This window comes from Hemicordylus capensis, chromosome 2, assembly GCF_027244095.1.
Source record: "Hemicordylus capensis ecotype Gifberg chromosome 2, rHemCap1.1.pri, whole genome shotgun sequence".
Classification (NCBI taxonomy): Eukaryota; Metazoa; Chordata; class Lepidosauria; order Squamata; family Cordylidae; genus Hemicordylus; species Hemicordylus capensis.
In genome coordinates, this window is record NC_069658.1 from 150,547,629 (window position 1) to 150,566,140 (window position 18,512).

Genomic DNA, 18,512 nt, shown 5'->3' on the forward strand with positions numbered 1-18,512 from the left:
TGGTGTACCAAATAAATTCCTCAAGAACCCTGATTGGGTTCTTTCCAAAGTGTCAAACCTTGAGTATGGACCTAGTTGTATGCCATACAATAATTGCGGAATGACCTTTGCGGTATAAAGCCTTAAGGCAGCTGGTATGTAGCCTGCACCCTGAGTTCTGAAAAATCTTAAGACTGCTGCTGTGCTGCGTTTTGCCAAATCTGTGAGCACACTAATATGTGCTGATTTCCCAGCCTTATATTGAAAAATTACCCCCAGGTATTTTAATTGATTTAATTGTTCGGACAATGGTTTTCCCCGTGACACTCAGGATGCAAAAGCTGGACTTTGAAGAAGCAAGATAGAAAAAGCACTGAAGCTTTTGAACTTTGGTGTTGGAGAAGACTTTTGAGGATACCATGGACAGCCAGGAAAACAAACCAATGGATCCTAGAACGAATCAATCCAGAATTTTCATTCAAGGGAAAAATGACCAGGCTCAAACTATCATACTTTGGACACATTATGCAAAGTCCAGATCCCTTGAGAAGTCCATAATGCTGGGAAAGGTTGAAGGAAAGAGAAGAAGAGGACGACCAGCAGCAAGGTGGATGGACTCGATTACGACAACAATGAATGCACCACTGAGAGACCTTAAAGGCCATGTTGAAGATAGATCATCCTGGAGAGAATCTATATGTGGTTACTAAGAGTCGACATCAACTTGACAGCACTTAATCAATCAATCAACCAATCAAATCAATCATCTCCAACAATTTCCCTGCTAGATAGAAGCAGCCAAGTCGGGCTAGATAGAAGCAGCTAAGTCGGGCAAGGATCCAGCGAAGAAGTGGTAGGCCGCACTGCCCCAAGCAGCTAGTCCATGTCCTCAGTCAGCACAGATTGAAACTGATCCAATCTAATACTGCAAGGAGGATTGCTGGCCACCACCTTAACAGACTCCACAGAAACACTGGAGTCCAAGTCGCCTGAATACAGTATAATGTAAACCTAGATAGTAGATTTTAAAATTAATGTGCTTGCAAAAGAGACAGGAATCCAAATACCACTATTTGCGCAAAGACATACAAAATTAAATTATTGCAATTTTGGGCAAGACCATCACTGAAAAGATCTTGTCTGCAATCAAGAAAGCAAAGTACTATTTTATAATATTGGACTGCATTCCAGACCTCAGTCACATTGAGCAGATGATGGTTATGATTCTTTTCGTTTCCTGCAAAGAAGGCACTGTGGACATAGAAGAACATTTCCTAGGTTTCCTGGAAGTGCATGATGCAACTGGAGAGGGTTTGTGTGACACTCTTGTCAATCAACTGCATGCCTGGAATCTTAATATTGGTGGTATGAGGGACCAAGGCTATGGCAACGGAGCCAACATGAACGGGAAAAGGAATGGGCTGCAGAGGTGGATTTTAAAAATGAACCCTCAAAGTAAATTCAAGCAAGAAACAAAACACAGAATTAATGTGTGCCACTACTCAAAGAAAGTTGCTCTCTGAAGCCAGCCCCTTCCAAATAAGTGCAAGCACAAATGCAGAATGAATGTGTGCTACTCAAAAAGAAATGTCCCTGAGGGAACCATCTTTACTTATTTCTCACTTTTCTATGTAACTTGTGTTGAAAAGCAGTATACAAATAGCTAAAACGGAAGCAAGTAGACTTCCTCCCCTCAAAACTCTTATTTTTAGTCATATCACATGTTAATCAGTTAATCACATCTAACTGATTTACTGATTAATTGATCGATCAATGAAAACTAATTGGATTAATCAGTCAAGGTGTCCTTAACCAGATAATAGCTTGATTAGGCAGGAAGGCTTTAAAAAGAGTCCTCGGCTGTCCCCACCCCACCCCCCAGTTTTCCAAAGCACAAGTGAAATTGAGAAGAGATCCCTGGTCAGGGGGAGAATGATTGTGCTTAAGCACACCACACAAACACCACGCAGCCTTGCTAAACACAGCAGGTGTTTGTGTGCGTGCTGGTGAAGGAGCTCCCTCCCTCTCACCTGTTACCCAGACAGTTCCAGCAAGATAGGAAGCCTGTGTGGAAAGGAGAGCAGCAGATGGGGACAATTCGGCTCATTTTTCATGTGTCACAAAATGGAAGCAGAGAAATCTCAAATGAAATGAAGGACACTTTTGCCATTTGTCTTTCTCGGGACTCCCGTTCCTTTTTGGAAGGGAATTGATGCTAAAGATGCTCCTGCAATGGTAGAGTCCACAGTTCCGGAGAGCACAAAACCTCGGAAGAAGGGAAGCAGAAAGAAGCAACTCACAGCAGGCTGTTGATGAGGTTAGCCTGGCTTTGAAAGAGGAACTGGATCTTGCTTACATTGGCTGGGAGCTGCAGGGTGCTAACACTTCTGCCCAGAGGCGTAACTAGCGAAAATGGCGCCCAGGGCAAGCACTGGAATTGCGCCCCCCCAAACATCTGCCCGATCGCCACTGCAATTATAGAATGATATCAGATGCCAATGGTGAGTCGGCGGCGGCAACAGCAGCGGTGATTGAGCCACAGCGGAAGGGACCTGGTCCACTGACCCGGAGCTCGCAGTGGCGAGGAGAGGCGGCGTGGCGGTGGTGGCAGTGGCAGTAGGGAGCAGTCGCAGCAGAGCCTTCCGCCCAAGGAAAACACGCTCTTCAAGCGCATCCTGGTGAGTGAAGGAGAGCGGCAAGCTGCTCCGTGGCGTAGGCTGCTCGCCCGGGAGGGAGTCAGTATGAGGGACCTCCGCGCTCGCTTTCCTCCGAAACTGGGCCCCGCTGGTGGCTCTCTTGCTCTCCCGAGCGAAAAGCCATCTCCCCCGGTCCCCCCCTTCCTCCGCTTTAAAGAGGCCGGCGGGAGCGGGACCGGAATGCCCGCCAGCCCCAGGGCTGCACTTCCTTGGAGGCAGTGAGCGAAGCCGCCCTGACAGACACCCCTTCCACCTGCGGGGCTCCCGGGCCGAGCAATGCTCCTTGTTCCAGAACCATTTTGGTGAGTGAGATGCAGCAGAGAATGGAAGAGAATGACCAAGCGCAGGCTCAGTCCAAACCTGACTGCCAAGACTGTGTGTTTGGGGCATCATCTTGATTGTTTGTTTGTTTGTTGTTCTATTTATTATTTCGCTATGTAAGCAAGTTTGGAAACCTTTGTTGAAAGACAGTGTGAAAATATTGTTGTTGTTGTTGTTGGAGCTATCCCAATGAAGTCCATGGGTACTGATCAACTCTCTTCTGCTCTTTACCCAGGAGATAATGGAGCAAGTAACCTTGCATCCGGACCCTGGCTCCTTCTTAAGAAAAGCCATGGACACTGTCAGGGAGCTGCGGTAGACTCATAGTCATCAGGGATTAAATAGTAGGGGGTTGTGTCAGGAAAGGGCAGTGGCAAATTAGACAAGATCTGTAACTGGAGCTCCCCTTTTTAAAAAAGATGACAATTAATTCTAAGGGGGTTTGTAACATCTTGTTAAGTCCTCTAGCCTTAACTGCCTCAGGGCTTCCCCAGGCCTGGATTTGTCATTTTTGAAAAAAGAGGAGAAACCATCACAGACCAACCCTTTTTACGCCTGCTTAGTTGCCCTGTTCCTCTTCTCTACATGAGCTTCCCTTGGCTGAATCACCAGCCCTGCTCACGCTACGAAATCTTATATTCTCCCCCCGCCTTCTGGCAAAATCAAGCCGCCGTTGCCCGAGGAGCTCCGGTCGGCAGTGCTGCACGTGGCGGTGTCCGGGGCCAACTACCTGGAGCCAGGGACCCAGGTAAATTCTCATTGAGCTTTTTCCTCCTGCGGCACAGACTCCTGCTGCTTCTACTCCTGGGGTCCTTGCAATGGTTTGACTGCCTGCAGAGGTTCTTTCTTACATTTCTGAGATTTAATGTGTAAGCTCTTCTTCCGGGATCATTGTGAGGGGCCTTTCCTACTTCCAAATATCCTGGTTGTTTCTCGGCCCAACTGGAATCAAACACGATACTGCCATAAGCATGAGTGCTTTTTCAGTATTGTGTTCTTAAGATGGGTTGTCTCTCCTACTCATGCCTGATCTTCTCTTTCCCCCCTAGAATGAGACCTTTCAATCTCTTCAGAGAATGAAGGTGGTGACGGGTGGGGGGGGGCATTTTAAAATCTTGTCTCTGGGCCCAAACCAACCTTGTTACGCCCCTGTTGTAACCATAGTTCTTCGAGTGGTCTTCTGTGCATTCACACTCCCGCCCTACCTCCCCACAGCAGCTGGTCTCTTTTGTTGAGCGGCGGTCTCCTTGACTGAGGTAGTGTGGGGATAAACCTACAGAGGGAGTGGGTCTTCCCGCTCTTTTTTCCTTTTTGGGGGGTGAAGCTTTGGAAGGTTCCAGAACGTGGCTCTGCGCAGGCGCATAACCCAAGTGTGAACGCACAGAAGACCACTTGAAGAACTACGGTTACAGGTAGGAAACCTGCCCTTTCCTTGATGCCCTTTTTCATTCCTCATTTCATTCCGCATTTCATTCCAGCCCCTTTTCATTCCTCATTTGTGTGTTTGTGCGTGTGTGCATTTCTTTTAGGTGGCAAATCTGAGCTGAGTAAGGTAAGCAGTGGCAGAGGTGCTTTTACTCCTGGATTTTGGGAATGCAGCCCCTGGCGTCCATACTCCTTGGGGGCTCCCAAATAATCTTTAGTCTGTCCTGGGTGGTGTGGTTTGTGCCCTCAAGAATGTATGTGTTAAAAAATGTTTAATTTGCCATGTGGGGTGTGGGCTCCAAAGGCCTTTAGGTCCAGGCTCCAAAATTACTTAGGTGCACCTCTGAGCAGAGGCGATCTTGCCAGCAGCTCTTTCTCTTGGGGGGTTGTAATTTTTATCCCCCAGTTAATTAGCAGAGCACTGAAGAAGCTACCCATTCCAGTTACAGAGTAGTTGCAGAGTTTAGTTGTTGCAGCTATTTAGAGAAGACACATGGAGATTCTTGTAGAATAAATACAAAGTATTTATTGGTGAAGTATACTTTGGTTAGGAAAGACCTAACCCTAATTTATAGAAGAACATAATGAATAGGTGGGGGGGAGAGAGAGATGTTTCCATCTGCTCTCTAAGAGGAAAGGAAGGGATTCTTTCTGACTCTCAACAGGAAATACCTGAAGAGTCCTATCAGGGGTTATAGAGTAGAGACCGATAGAACAGTTAGGGAGACCCTTACTCACTATCTCTACCCCCAATGCCCCTAGTGGTCATAAGGATAGTTGGTGCAAAAAGTTGATGCACTGGTAGTCCATCTCCAACACTTTCCGGGGCTATGCAATGTAGTCCTCTACATTCCTCATTTGTGTGTTTGTTTGTTTTAGTTGGCAAATCTCAGCTGCGTAAGGTAAGCAGAGGCAATTTTGCCATCTGGTCTTCCTAGTGCTATGCAATGTGTTCCTTTTCATTCCTCATTTGTGTGTGAGTGTGTTTGTTTCTTTTAGGTCGTAAATCCCAGATGGGTAAGGTAAGCAGAGGTAATTTTGCCTTCCTGTCTTTCTAGTGCTAATCAATGTGTTCCTTTACATTCCTTGTGTGTGTGTTTGTGTGTGTTTGTTTTTAGGTGGTGAATCCCAGCTGGTTAAGGTAAGCAGAGGCAAATGCCATCAGGTCTTAGCAGTGCTATGCAATGTGTTCCTGTTCATTCCTTGTTGTTGTTTTGTGTTGTGTGTGTTTCTTTTAGGTGGCAAATCCGAGCTGGGTAAGGTAAGCAGAGGCAATTTTGCCATCAGGTCTTCCCAGTGCTATGCAATGAGTTCCTTTTCATTCTTCTTGTGTATGTGTGTGTTTGTTTTAGGTGGCAAATCCCAGCTGCTTAAGGAAAGCAGATGCAATTGCCATCAGTCTTGCCTGTGCTATGCAGTGTGTTCCTTTTCATTGGGGGTGTTGTTGGGCCTCGTGGGGTGCAAGGTCTCCATCTGATTGATTCTAGCCCTGTTTAGGGGTGCCAGTCGCTCTGGCCTCATAACTCCTGAGGTCTTGGCAATGTCCTAGGCTAATGCCTCCACAGGCGTTCCTTTGCCTCTGTCACCTGCTGGAGACATGACTTCCAAGAGCTGTCTGCCTCTTGACAGCTCTCAGCCGTCTGCCCCTCATCACGGGCCAGGCCATTTTATATAACCCTGAAATCTCACGGCAACTCTCATGAGACCTGGCGATCTCACTAGTGATCTCGCGAGAGTTTGGAGTGTGATCTTGCTACATGCTAACAACGTCCCACGAGACCACGGCAGTGTCGGGTGACACTAGGTTACCCGACCACAGGAGCCAGTAGGGCCTGCCGGTCTCAGCAGGTGGGGGTTGGGACCCATCTGAGGTCGCAGCGTTCCCACCCTGGTTGGGAACGTTCCCACCGGAACCCTCTGGACACGGGAGGTGGGGGCTAGAGATGTTGGGACCCTGACAGGTGTGTACGAATGGTTCAATAGCAAACTGGTCTGCTGCGAACCAGGCTGGTTCGATGGTTTGATCGTGAACCAGACAGGCCTTCAGGAAAGGTAGTCCAGTCCAAGATCAAGCCAAATCAGCCCTGACCAGCAGCGCCACAATGCTGGTCAGGAAGCCACACTGCTGGTCAGGGATCAGGACATGGCTCCCATGTAGCCGTCCTCTGTGAGAAGTGGCTACATGCATGGGATGGCCAATGGGGTCTGTGTGGTACTGCTGCTTCTTATGCAGCACACATGCTTCCCTCCTCCAACTTTGCAGGCTTTGCGGCTCCCGCCCACCCTCCCTAGTTCAGTGAGAGATTAGCTGGTCGCTTATGGGCCGAGTAGGAATTTTTGGTCTTCACCTGATTGGCTTTGTGTGGAGATTTTTTCGCCTACTCCTCACTGACTGTGTTTTAAAGGGAATAACCCCCCTTTTAGGGGTGGGAGTCTGGTTGCAGGTTAAGTGGTCACTTTGGCAGGTGAGTGTGGGCTTTGGAAGTTAAGACCTTGATTGGTGCTCAGCCATAGGCACCTTTCAGGTAGAGATGGTTTCATGGAACAACCTTTCAGGGTTTTGTGGCCCAGGGGTGTCTGAGGTGGCCAGAGCCTAAGGGGTATACTCGTGGGTCAAATGAGCCATAAGCCAGAATTTGGCTTTTAAAAAGCCAAATCTGGTCACCCAGCGAAGGAACCACTTTTAGGGAACTGTTCAGCTGTCCCACTCAGAGCTTTGGGGCTGGAGGGGTGGTGACCAGTGTTTCCTCTAACAGGGATTCCCAGATGTTGACTACAACTCCCCGAATCCCAAGCTACAATGGCTTTTGCTTGGGGATTATGGGAGTTGTAGTCCACAACATCTGGGGATCCATGTTGAAGGGAACAGTGGTGGTGACCCTGGTGGCTACCTCCTTGACACAGTAAACTGTGTGGCTTGGTGGGGCTATGCTGAGGTTTCATATGGCATCTGCCAAGCCTGGCTGCTTTGCGCAACAGTGAGAGGATCTCAGCCCTCGCTAGGAGGCTGTGCCTACCCGAAAAGGGGATTGGAGTTGCCCACACTCTAGTTTAGGGAGGTTATAGTTATACCTGTTGCTGATCTCTGCATAGTTTATAGTTAATAAAGTGGCCCTAGTTTTCATCCATACACGTGTGTTGTGTCTTCCTTTGGGGATCTGGGGGCAAAGACTTAATGGCTTGGCGTTGCTGTCCATCGAGAAGCAGAAGATCAAAGAAATTCTGGACTTCAGTCATAGAACCATCAAACTGCTTGTAAGACAGAAAGAGTGTCAGGCCAATTTTCTTTACAAACAATGATAAGAAAAGGCACTTCTCCGAACAACCAAATGGAGGATGTTCCAGTCAGAAAAAAAGAGGCAGCAGAACAGACATTGTTGCCGGAGCTGAGCTACTTTATTTTGCATTCATTGCAATCAAAACCACCTTTTATTTCGAGGAGGAGGAGAAGGAGGAGGAAGAAGAAGAAGAAGAAGAGGAGGAGGAAGAAGAAGAAGTTGTTGTTATATAGCAAATGTTAACTTATTAAATAAATAATTACATTTGCCACATGCTGCCTTGGTTGAGTATTTGAAAATATACAACTTTCTTCTCACCTAAGCTGTTCCTTAGTGCAGAGAAGCAGGTTGTGGAGATATCTTGCTATTGGCAGTTGGATGCAGAGGCGCACTTACCCCTGGGCCTTGGGGAAAATGTCAGGGGGGCCTCCTGCCATCACCCGTGCCCACCCTGCCGCTGCCCGGCTGTGCTGAACCTCCAGTGTTTTTCATAATTTTTGCTGCCATGTGCATGGCCGGGATGGGGGTGGGGGGTTGATCTAGCAGGCCTCCCCACCGTGGCAGTGGTCAGAGCAGCCCAGCAGCCCTTGAGAACTCTGAGGCACTCCAGCGCACCTGCACAGTGGGAGTAGATCATCACAAGCCCCTGGATGACAGGCCCAGCGGCGGCTCCAACCATCGCCACCACCACCATGGAAAGAGGCCTGCTTGGATCACCCCCACCCTCACCGGCCATGCACATGGTGGCTGCAAAAAGGTGGCGAAAAGGGCAAGGAGTGGCGCGGCGGCCAGGGCAGTGGCGTGTGCAGGCAGTGGCGGCAGGAGGCCCCCTAGGTTTGCACTGAAAATGTCCAAGGGGGGCCTCGTGGCAGCAGGGGGCTTGTGGCAGGGAGTGTGTGCCTCGTGGTGGCAGGGGCCCCCTCTGAAGCCCTTCAGGCCTGGGCACCAAAATGGGCACCTAGGTGCGCCCCTGGTTGGATGAAGAGTTGGTAAACCTAACTGGGAGGTGAATTGAAGGTCAAGAAGCAGGCGTCTTGGGAATTCAGCACCCAGACAGCAGACAGGTATACCTTGCCATAGGGTCACCCACTAGAGGGATGGAAAGGGAAGGGATAAGAAGCATTAGGTGTACTTAAACAATGCCCAGCAACTAAATTCCAGCAAACAATTCCCAGCAACACTGCCTAGAGATGTCTATATCAGGCAGTATAGAAATTCAGTAAAAAAATAAACCAATAATAGGTTTGATGTTGCTTTGCAGAAGAGCCGCTTTCTGTTGATTAAGGCAGGAAGAGAATTTCTGCTTAATACTCTGACGAAGCAAAGGAGAGAGAGAGACAGAGGATGTTGACACACAGACCTCTAAGCAGGGCCGGCTCTAGGGGATCTGGCGCCCAGATGCAACATTCTGTTGAGTGCCCTTAGTTATCGTGAAAAATAAAAATTCGAAATACAATTAGTCTGTATTCAAAATTTAATACACAAAGATTTCATGTAATTATGTACATAACACTGTATCTAATATAATTAGGCACATAATATATATGGACTTTGAAGAAGCCAGATAGAAAAAGCATCGACACTTTTGAACTTTGGTGCTGGAGAAGACTTTGGAGGATACCATGGACAGCCAGGAAAACAAACCAATGGATCAGGTTGGGATCATGATACTAAGGTTTCAACCTCAGCTGAAGGAAACTTAGTTGAGTCAATGTCAGGCTGCTCATTGTTAACGCTGATATAATAGGCTGAGGCAGGCAGCTCCTCCCTCAAGAGCAGGGAAAGGGGAACCTGTTTCCCACTCCTTCCAGGGCGCAGCTCCTCCACAACTTTTCACCCTGTCTGGTATCATCTGCTCAGGCAGCTCCGTCCTCCCTCAAGAGCAGGGAAAGGGGAACGGCCGGACCTGCACGCAGGAAAGCAAGAGAATTGGCTTGGTTGGTTGCTGCTGCGTGTTGTTTAAACCTTCCCCCCAAATGCCCGCAACAAGCTCAGAGGGGAGTCACAGCAAGCACAGCGTCTGGAGCGCGGGAAGAGGAAGGAGGCGCCAGCGGGAGATGGTTGGGATGCTGCACGCAGGCGCCAGGCAGGTCCACGTGATGCACAGTAACAGCGGCGCCAGCAGCAGGGCGTGATGATCGGGCTGGAGCGGAGGGACCAGGGCCGGACTGGGGGCACTGAGAGGGCGGGGGAACATATGTGGGGAGGGCGCCAGGTTTTCAGCAGAATGGGTGGGTTTCACAGCCCTTTTTTTGGTTTCATTTAATAATTAATTTTTTTCCTGTTAACTGTTGATATCTAAACTCTGCTTTCTGTTGTTGTTGTTATTATTATTTCCATTTTATATCCCGCTCTTCCTCCAAGGAGCCCAGAGCGGTGTGCTACACACTTGAGTTTCTCTTTCACAACAACCCTGCGAAGTAGGCTAGGCTGAGAGAGAAGTGACTGGCCCAGAGTCACCCAGCTAGTATCATGTCTGAATGGGGATTTGAACTCGGCTCTCCCCGGTCCTAGTCCAGCACTCTAACCACTACACCACGCTGGCTCTGTTACTTATAGGTTACTATTAATACTTCCAATGAAGTATCACTTGTAACTATTAAGAAAGCACAATTCTATGCTAATGAAATAGTTTGGATAGATGTGTTCCTATGTAGCCCAGTTCCTGCAGGATAGTTAGAAACTGAAGTGGATGGCATCTTAATTCACTCTATAAGTCACTTGATAATCTTCCCTTCAGTCCTACAATAGCAATGTTTTATTTTCTCTCTCCCCACCAGATTCTGCCCTCCCACCAGCGTCCCCTCTAATTCTTACCATCAGTGAGCAGAAAGAGTTTTCTTCTGGGCAGCACTATCAAGGCAGTGTGTGCACACCACTCTCTTTCTCACACACACACGCAGACACACTTAAGGGCCTGTGATGGGGGTTTCAGGCAGATTGGGTGGAAGATACTGCATGGGACGGAAGTCTTAGGAAGAAGGCTGAAGATGGAGTCAGAGCTGAAGGAGGAAGGGCAGGCAAAGAGCTCAGGTGCCTGTTCCCTTTCAGGAAGTCAGTTATCAGGGAAGAGAGTCATCGCTGGCTAGATACTGATGACCTGGGGAATGGCTACCCAGTTTTAAGAGTTTGATTTTAATTGTTCATTTGTTTTCATTGTTTATCATGTTGTGAACCGCCCAGAGCCATTTTGGAAGGGCGGTATATAAGTCTTACAAATAAATAAAATAAAATAAAATAAAATAAAGAGAGACGGAATTGAGGACTGCAAGAATTCAAGCAAGCCATCAGGGAACAGCAGCCAAGCCTGTTTGAAAAATTCAAGGCTGAAGAATCCATCCCAGTTGTCCGAAGGCAGGCCTGGCTTAGAACCGTCCAAGGCCTGTGGCATTTAAAGGGATAGCACACCTTTGTCATCAGCTTCTGTGATTGCCACTTGAAAGGACCATTAGGGGGAACTGATAGAAATGTCAGTTACAGATTCAAACTGATTCAACAGAAGGAGAGCTGGTCTTGTGCTGGCAAGCATGACTTGTCCCCTTAGCTAAGCAGGCTCCGCCCTGGTTGCATATGAATGGGACACTTGATGTGTGAGCACTGGAAGAGATTCCCCTCAGGGGATGAAGCTGCTCTGGGAAAAGCAGAAGGTTTCAAGTTCCCTCCCTGGATTCTCCAAAGATAGGGCTGAGAGAGATTCCTGCCTGCAACCTTGGAGAAGCTGCTGCCAATCTGTGAAGACGATACCGAGCTAGATAGTCCAATGGTCTGACTCAGTATATGGCAGCTTCCTATCTTCCTATGTTCCTACATGCAAATAATGCGCCATGCACAGTGTGGCACACAAAAACATTATATCTCACCTCCAGCCCCCCACCTCTGGCTCTGACTTTACAAGAAGTAAGGTCTCCAGGATAGCTGTGAAGAGAAAAGTATCTGCCCCTCAAGCTATATTATTTATGGGATATAGAAGAACAGGTTCATTTCTCATGGGGTTATGAAATCTCATGGCTCCTCTGTCCCTTACAGATTATTATTACATTTATATCCCACTCTTCCTCCAAGAAGCCAAGAGCGGTGTTAAGTTTCTCTTTCGCAACAACCCTGTGATGTAGGTTAGGATGAGAGAGAAGTGACTGGCCCAGAGTCACCCAGCTAGTTTCATGGCTGAATGGGGATTTGAACCCGGGGGTAAGAGAGTCCCTTTGTTTTGACTTGTTGACTGTCTTCCTTCCTTGGGGGAGGCCCATAAGGTGGATACCTGTAAAATTTGTAAGGGCTTCACCAAGCAGGCTCGCCACAGCAGAGATGTGGGAAAGGGCCCTTCAAGCAAGTTCGGCAGCGGCAGGAGGTAGCCCAAGGTCGGGACCTCAAAATCGGATGGAAGGACAGCCCCACTCTGAGTCTGAGCCTGTTGAACAACAAAATGCCACGGTCGCTACTGCCGAGGTCAGCGCACTGGCGCATGCAGCCGTACTCGATCTGTAGCTGACTCCACTGGAATTACCCCCGCCTCTGCCGGGCTTACCTCCCGTTATGGTACAGGGCGTTCTGCTCTGTCTGAGTCAACAAGTCAAAACAAAGGGACTCTCTTTGTTTTGCAAAGGGACTCTCAAACAAACCTGACCAGAGGCAAGTAGAAAGAGGCTCTCCTCCTCCCCTTGCTTGCTCTCTGGGCTAGACTCTCTGTACATGCACATAGTCACTCCTCACCTCATGGGTGAGGCTCTTCAGATCAGAGTGAGGAGAAAGGAGACATGGGGAGCAAGACCACAGGCACAGTCTCATTTCAAAGAGGAAGCATCCTTTAGCATTCCTATTTCAAAAACAGTAAGCAAAAATGGAGGGATGCAAATGGGGGATGTTTTGTGAAATGGGGAGATACCGGGCATGGAATCAATCTGTGTCTGTGATTCTGGAGATGGCAGAATACTGAACACAAAAAATGCAGTGCCTGTAGAATCCAGGGCAAAAATGCAAAAATGCAGTATGTTTTAGTTGCTTAATGCAGTATAATGTTCAATTTAATTTTCAGCATGATTATTTTGAGTAAATTGAGTAGAATTTACAGGCATAGGTAGGGACTATTTTTTAAAGGGTGAAAATAAGGAGCAAGGACCATTTGAGTGTTTTGCCAGCTTAATCATGAATGTATGCACAAAATTGAGATTAATTGGCACAAAGGAAAAAGCCTGTGTGTGATCTTGTGTAAGTTTCAATGATGAGATAGAGGGGAGTAAGAAGGATTTTGTGAAGGTGGTTGTTCATGCTGGCCAGTGAATTGCTGTGAAATGAATACCTTACTTATATGTTACACCTTAGTTTAAAGAATATACATACGGATATCTCTCTCTCTCACACACACACACACACACACACACACACACACACACACACACACTCTCTCTCTCTCTCTCTCTCTCACTCCTCATTCAGTTCTGGACATGTAAAGGTAAAGTGTGCTATTGAGTTGGTGTCTACTCCTGGTGACCACAGAGCCATGTGATTGTCTTAGGTAGAATACAGGAGGGGTTTACCATTGCCATCTCCTGCGCAGTATGAGATGATGCCTTTCAGCATCTTCCATGTAGCATATGTATCAATGTGGTGTAGTGGTTAGAGTGCTGGACTAGGACTGGGGAGACCCGGGTTCAAATCCCCATTCAGCCATGAAACTAGCTGGGTGACTCTGGGCCAGTCACTGCTCTCTCAGCCTAACCTTCTTCACAGGGTTGTTGTGAAAGAGAAACTTAACACCGCTCTGGACTCCTTGGAGGAAGAGCAGGATATAAATGTAATAATAATCTGTAAGGGACAGAGGAGCCATGAGATTTCATAACCCCATGAGAAATGTACCTGTTCTTGTATATGCCATAAATAATATAGCTTGAGGGGCAGATACTTTTCTCTTCTCAGCTATCCTGGAGACCTTACTTCTTGTAAAGTCAGAGCCAGAGGTGGGGGCTGGAGGTGAGATATAATGTTTTTGTGTGCCACACTGTGCATGGCGCATTATTTGCATGTAGGAACATAGGAAGATAGGAAGCTGCCATATACTGAGTCAGACCATTGGACTATCTAGCTCGGTATCGTCTTCACAGATTGGCAGCAGCTTCTCCAAGGTTGCAGGCAGGAATCTCTCTCAGCCCTATCTTTGGAGAATCCAGGGAGGGAACTTGAAACCTTCTGCTTTTCCCAGAGCAGCTTCATCCCCTGAGGGGAATCTCTTCCAATGCTCACACATCAAGTGTCCCATTCATATGCAACCAGGGCGGAGCCTGCTTAGCTAAGGGGACAAGTCATGCTTGCCAGCACAAGACCAGCTCTCCTTCTGTTGTATCAGTTTGAATCTGTACCTGACATTTCCATCAGTTCCCCCTAATGGTCCTTTCAAGTGGCAATCACAGAAGCTGATGACAAAGGTGTGCTATCCCTTTAAATGCCACAGGCCTTGGACGGTTCTAAGCCAGGCCTGCCTTCTGACAACTGGGATGGATTCTTCAGCCTTGAATTTTTCAAACAGGCTTGGCTGCTGTTCCCTGATGGCTTGCTTGAATTATTGCAGTCCTCAATTCGGTCTCTCTTTATTTTATTTTGTTATTTTATTTATTTATTTGTCAGATTTATATACCGCCTTTCCAAAATGGCTCAGGGCGGTTCACAACATGATAAACAATGAATACAAATGAACAATGAAAATCAAACTCTTAAAACTGGGTAGCCATTCCCCAGGTCATCAGTATCTAGCCAGCAATGACTCTCTTCCCTGGTAAACTGACTTCCTGAAAGGGAACAGGCCCCTTAGCTCCTTGCCTGCCCTTCCTCCTTCAGCTCTGACTCCACCTTCAGCCTTCTTCCTAAGACTTCCGTCCCATGCAGTATCTTCCACCCAGTCTGCCTGAAACACCCATCACAGGCCCTTAAATGTGTCTGCGTGTGTGTGTGAGAAAGAGAGTGATGTGCACACACTGCCTTGATAGTGCTGCCCAGAACAAAACTCTTTCTGCTCACTGATGGTAAGAATTAGAGGGAACGCTGGTGGGAGGGCAGAAACTGGCGGGGAGAGAGAAAATAAAACAGTGCTATTGTAGGACTGAAGGGAAGATTATCAAGTGACTTATAGAGTGAATTAAGATGCCATCCACTTCAGTTTCTAACTATCCTGCAGGAACTGGGCTACATAGGAACACATCTATCCAAACTATTTTATTAGCATAGAATTGTGCTTTCTTAATAGTTACAAGTGATACTTCATTGGAAGTATTAATAGTAACTTATAAGTAACAGAGCCAGCATGGTGTAGTGGTTAGAGTGCTGGACTAGGACTGGGGAGAGCCGAGTTCAAATCCCCATTCAGACATGATACTAGCTGGGTGACTCTGGGCCAGTCACTACTCTCTCAGCCTAGCCTACTTCACAGGGTTGTTGTGAAAGAGAAACTCAAGTGTGTAGTACACCGCTGTGGGCTCCTTGGAGGAAGAGCGGGATATAAAATGTGGGGTGTGCGGAGGCCCTGGACTTTGGGGGGGGGCATTTTAAAATCTTGTCTCTGGGCCCATTCCAACCTTGCTACGCCCCTGGTCAGGATTGAACTTGTAACCTTCTGGTTCCAGGGCGGCAGTTCTACCACTGGGCCTCCCGGGGCTCATGGATAGGATGTTTTAGGAGAGAGCTCCTGCAGTTAAGCCTTTGCTTCAGTTTGTTTTCTTTCTTCTCCTTCATGACCAGCCTCTGGCTATGGAGGGAAACAGGAGTCACCACTCTTTGGGTCTGTGCCTGCCGGGTGGTTTCCCTCCCCCTCCCCCCCTTCCTCTCCGCTTGGCCCTGCAAGGGTGGGGAAGGGAGCTGCCTCTCTTTGGAGCCAGCAAACAAACAAACCATCAGATAAGATTTCCTGCTCAAGTTAATCCTTTTAGCTTGCATTCGGCTTGATTGGCTGCTTACTAAAGTATTTGCATTTGTTTGGAGGGGTCCTGGTCAGCGCGGAGTTCCTCTCAGAGGAACCCTTTCAGGGCTCAGCGTTGGAGGCTCAGGCCCCTCAGCTGCGCACGTGTTTTCTCAGCTCTTGCTGTTGCCGCGCCTTAGTCCAGCAGGACTGCTTCAGATTCCCCCTGCAGCCTCAGGCTCAGGCAATGGGGACGGGGACCTTGGGGCGGCACTTAGCCAAAACCCCCAAGAGGTCCAGGCGCAGCGGACGCCAAGAAACAGAGGCGCCAGCCTGAGGGAGTCCTTCCAAGGTACTTTTAAGGGAGCGCCTGTTGATTCAGGTGGCCAGCTGGAAATCAAAAGCGCAAGCAACCCAATGGCGCCAAGTGGAAGGCTGGATCCAACAAGCGCCTTCGCTTTGAGGGAGACGACCAGAGCCCGGTGGGCACTATCCTGGCGTCTCATCCTCCGCCCATTGAGGCCTCAGCGTTTGAGGGGGAACCGGCTGGTCTGCGCATTCCCTCCATGCTGCATGATGGATTGATCCCACGCTCCCTGCCTTCGCTTTGAGGGAGACGACCAGAGCCCGGTGGGCACTATCCTGGCGTCTCATCCTCCGCCCATTGGGGCATCAGCGTTTGAGGGGGAACCGGCTGGTCCGCACCCTCAGCGGTCACCGCTGTAAGTAAAGACTTTTTCTCTCCCGGGATTCTCAATGGCTGCGTGAGTTTTTTCGGAGCAGTGGGAGGAAAGTGGTCTTGTGGCAGCAGGCATGAATTTTTTCCCCTTTGCTAAGCAGGGTCCCCCCTGGTTTGCATTTGAATGGGAGACTGAACACTGTAGATATAAAAGTTTTCCATTGAGCCACCGACAGCCTCGCTTGCTACTCCCCTGGCATGGCCCTTACCAGTTCTACGGGGCCTCACCCCTTACACGCAGGGACACGTGTGACTCCCAAGTTGTTTCCACCCTCGCCTGAACCCAGCCCATGGCTCAGGGGTTTTTTCCCTCCGTATGAGCGTGGTTGGTGTATGACCAGATTTTTTGCCATGCAAAACCAAAAGAAGGCGCAGGGATTCTTTCCCCTCTTCCTCCCACCCTTGCTGGTGGAACAGGAGTTGTTAACGCCCCATGCTCCCTAGGGCAGCCAGTGTGGTGTACTGGTTAGTGTGCTGGACTAGGACCAGGGAGACCTGAGTTCAGGTCCCCATTCAGCCATGAAACTAGCTGGGTGACTCTGGGCCAGTCACTTCTCTCTCGGCCTGGCCTACCTCACAGGGTTGCTGTGAGAGAGAAGTTTAAGTATTTAGTACACCGCTCTGGGCTCCTTGGAGGAAGAGCGAGATATAAAGGTAATAATAATAATAATAAGGCGGCCTTCCGGTCTCACACCGGGTCAACTTGCACCATTCCCCTTTTTCCTTCCCCCCCCAGTCACCTCAAGTGGTGCAGCAGGGAAATGCTTGATTAACAAGCAGAAGGGTGCCAGCTCAAATCCTCGCGGGTAGCTATACAGTTACCAGTATTTTACGAAGAGCCTGAAAGGCATCACCTCGTACCCTCCCCTTCCCCAAAGACCAGGGAGGCCTACAGCCCAGTTACCACCTGACCATCAGTCAGAAAAAGGGGCTCCTTGCAATCTCTGCCTCGGGACCCTACTGGGCCATTGGAGCCAGACAAGGAGGAAGGGGAATTATCAGGGGGGGATGTGATGCCGCCCATTTCTAACTCTGCCAGACCTTTTTTCCTTAGCAGAACTCGGAAGGTTTTACTGTCTAAGGCGCAGCGCACAATCAGTGCTGTCTCCCCGTCGGAAGCTGCAGAGACGTCTTCGCCCCTGGACTAACAAGTTTTCCCTGCAGCAGTTCCGGTAACATCCACAGTTATGTTCCCCCCTCTATTTCGCAGGGCGATGTGCGCGGAGTGGCAGCGCCCTGCCTCAGCCAAACCGATGGTTGACCTTCCCAAGAAACATGTCCAGTCCCAGGGGACCCCTCAATACCTTTGGCCATGCCTAAGGTTGTCCCTTCCGGGGGCTCAATTGGTCTCCTACACTCATAGGACAGGGACCTCTCTAGCCCCAGGATGACAGGCGCTGACACTCCCTTCTCTTGAAGGTCCGAGACACCTTCAGCCACGTCCCTCAAGTTATGCACCACCAACCCCATCTTGCTTGAGCGTTCGACTCTGGACCAAGGCACTGTTCAAGATGGTCCCTCCCGACTGGCCTAAGGTTTCACCAGGGCATTAACTAAATGAACAAGACTGCTGCTCTTAGAGCCAAGTCTAGCTTAGATTGTACACAGTCGGGCCATAGCAGTGGGAGTGGCTGTATACAGGTCATCTTGGCTTAGGACACAAAATGCTGATGATAATTCTAAGTTTCCTTTGATTACTGCTCCATTTTGGGAGCTACCCCTTTTGGTCCCACTTAGACCCAGTTTTTGGTCAAAACATGGGATAAGAGTAGGCCATGCCTTCTCCACACAGAGAGCCCAATCGGCCCCCCATAGTTGGTCCGGTTCCCTTTCACCCTTACAGGCAACACTACTTCACTCCGATTCCAGCGGTACAGCTCTCTGCCGGGAGGCTGAGTGTGTGGACTTAGTGGCCAAGGGCCACAAAGATGCTTTTCTGTCAGAAGGTTCAGATTTCGTAATAGTGTATTATATAGGAAAGTATAACAGGATGGTATCGGAGTTCTAAACTTAATGGCCTACTATGAAGCCTCGCATCTTAGGGATATTTTGTGGTTAATAGTAGACCTGGAAAGGTTCTGGGTGAAGATGAAGGTTCCCGAGGAACATCTTGGTAATTTCAACAACCAGTTATTGAGGTTTGAATTTATTAAGAGTTCTAAATCTGTTACAAATCCACCTTAAGTACCACC